The 2,500-nt window shown below is 57.0% G+C and overlaps 1 non-coding gene across 1 annotated transcript in view; it reads right to left on the minus strand.

Annotated features, from left to right (window-relative positions):
- LOC126119613 (small subunit ribosomal RNA) overlaps positions 1 to 417 on the minus strand; it is a 1,909-nt gene extending 1,492 nt beyond the window's left edge. The window contains exon 1 of the ribosomal RNA XR_007525914.1: positions 1 to 417. This exon is cut by the window's left edge and continues 1,492 nt beyond it. This is a non-coding gene — a ribosomal RNA (small subunit ribosomal RNA).
- Between the last annotated feature and the right edge of the window lie 2,083 nt (positions 418 to 2,500).

Below are 2,500 nucleotides of genomic sequence, written 5' to 3' on the forward strand. Positions count from 1 at the left end.
TTCTCAGGCTCCCTCTCCGGAATCGAACCCTGATTCCCCGTTACCCGTTACAACCATGGTAGGCGCAGAACCTACCATCGACAGTTGATAAGGCAGACATTTGAAAGATGCGTCGCCGGTACGAGGACCGTGCGATCAGCCCAAAGTTATTCAGAGTCACCAAGGCAAACGGACCGGACGAGCCGACCGATTGGTTTTGATCTAATAAAAGCGTCCCTTCCATCTCTGGTCGGGACTCTGTTTGCATGTATTAGCTCTAGAATTACCACAGTTATCCAAGTAACGTGGGTACGATCTAAGGAACCATAACTGATTTAATGAGCCATTCGCGGTTTCACCTTAATGCGGCTTGTACTGAGACATGCATGGCTTAATCTTTGAGACAAGCATATGACTACTGGCAGGATCAACCAGGGAGCTGCGTCAACTAGAGCTGAGCAGCCGGCCGCCCGGGAGTGTGTCCCAGGGGCCCGCGCGAACACGCAAGCGTCCGCTCAATTATTCTGCAAACAGGAGGAGGCTGAGCTCCCCTGCACAATACACCTCGAAACCCTCTCAGGTCCCGGCGGCGCGCAGCGCCGTCCTAAGTACTTGGTCGGGTTCGAGAGAGGCGCAATCGCCCGGAGTTAGGCGAGTAGACGCTTTAGGTGCGACCACCCGTGCTCCCAACTGAGCTTGCCGCTGCCGACAGAGGCCCGGGAGCGTGCTGTCGTGGCATTGCCGGCGGGAGACAACACGCGCCACCTACGGTGACCGGCAGCTCCAACGCCAGCGCCACAGAAGGGCAAAGGCCCCACGTGGGTGCCGAAGCGAACTCTCCCAGCACAGCGCACGTGCCAACACGTCTGCACAACTGCGATACAAACCACCAGCGAGAACCGCTGGGGCGACCGAGCAGCAGACGGCGTCGCGGCGCCGAGTGCCGGGCGGCGGCGCATCCTCAACGCACACAGTCCTCAGTCGGACCAGCACACTGCAGATGTCCACCGCGCTTCGCACCGGGCCCGCGAGGACCCACTTTGGCCGCCCGGCGCCGCGCGCAGGGTGCCCCGGCGCGCAGCTGCGCCGCCTGCCGCGTCCGTCGGCCGGCGCGCCTGCCACTGGGCGCCCCCACCAGCCGGCTGTAGCGCGTGCGCCCACGCACCGCGCGGCCAGCACGCCGGGCGGCCCCCCCTCACCGGCCGGGGACGGTCCCACCCAGCCACCGCCGCGTATCGCTTCACACACAGATTTGCCCTTACTGATTTACCTCCAGCAACAACAACCGCACCACAATGGGTTTACCAGTTGTTCATTTGCGTTGCGTCACGTCACCAGCAAACGTAGACGTCCATCCCAGTTTGCAAATGCAACGATTATTGCATACCTGTCTGTTAGGTGTCACGACACACTACGTCTGCCCACATACACGCAACAAAATGTGCACGACTAGAGAACACGTGGGAGGTGGCCCCCTACGTATGCGATGTCCATTACGAGACCGACTGTCAACCAGCATCTGTACCATGTCGCAGATGTGGAACGCGGTGCACCATGCTATCACACTGTGTGAGAAGAGACGACTACGTTTGAATACACGCGCCACTACATCAACAGACGGCTCATGCTGATCGCCATCCAGGGCGTCCGTTACTCCCACACGTCTCTATGGCGTACCACACTGCAATGTAGCTGTTATGGGGAGACGGCACGTGGCTGAGTGCACAACATTTGGACCGTATGGTTCGCTGTTGTTGGGCGCAGTCGTACGGTCACACATGTGCCACAGCGTATCATTCAGTACATACGGACCTATGTGCAGTACAATGTGAGGATTAAGCTTACGATATCAGCGGACAGTGGACACAGGCCGTACCACGACGTAGACTGAGCGCTTCGACATGCGAATGCCAGTGAACAGCTGCGAAGGGCATTGAACACGCAAGCACCTGAACGACCAGCGTGCGAAGGCAGGGTGGAGGGGGGGGGGCGATGTACATCCTGCAGTTGTCCACATTACAGTGTACAGCGGGAGCATGTAAAAAGTAAGCAACACTTGCGAAGTGTTCAACATGAAACGACACACAAGAGGGTGGGCGGTGCGAGTAGCGAACTATATTCAGAGGGTTGTGGTTAGACAACACTAGATTAATGTAACGTGTCATATGCCAATTACAGAGCAGGTTAAGGCACAACGTGGGTTAGGTTAAGGCACAACGTGGGTTAGGTTAAGGCACAACGTGGGTTAGGTTAAGGCACAACGTGGGTTAGGTTAAGGCACAACGTGGGTTAGGTTAAGGCACAACGTGGGTTAGGTTAAGGCACAACGTGGGTTAGGTTAAGGCACAACGTGGGTTAGGTTAAGGCACAACGTGGGTTAGGTTAAGGCACAACGTGGGTTAGGTTAAGGCACAACGTGGGTTAGGTTAAGGCACAACGTGGGTTAGGTTAAGGCACAACGTGGGTTAGGTTAAGGCACAACGTGGGTTAGGTTAAGGCACAACGTGGGTTAGGTTAAGGC

Source organism: Schistocerca cancellata, unplaced genomic scaffold (genome assembly GCF_023864275.1).
Source record: "Schistocerca cancellata isolate TAMUIC-IGC-003103 unplaced genomic scaffold, iqSchCanc2.1 HiC_scaffold_400, whole genome shotgun sequence".
NCBI lineage: Eukaryota > Metazoa > Arthropoda > Insecta > Orthoptera > Acrididae > Schistocerca > Schistocerca cancellata.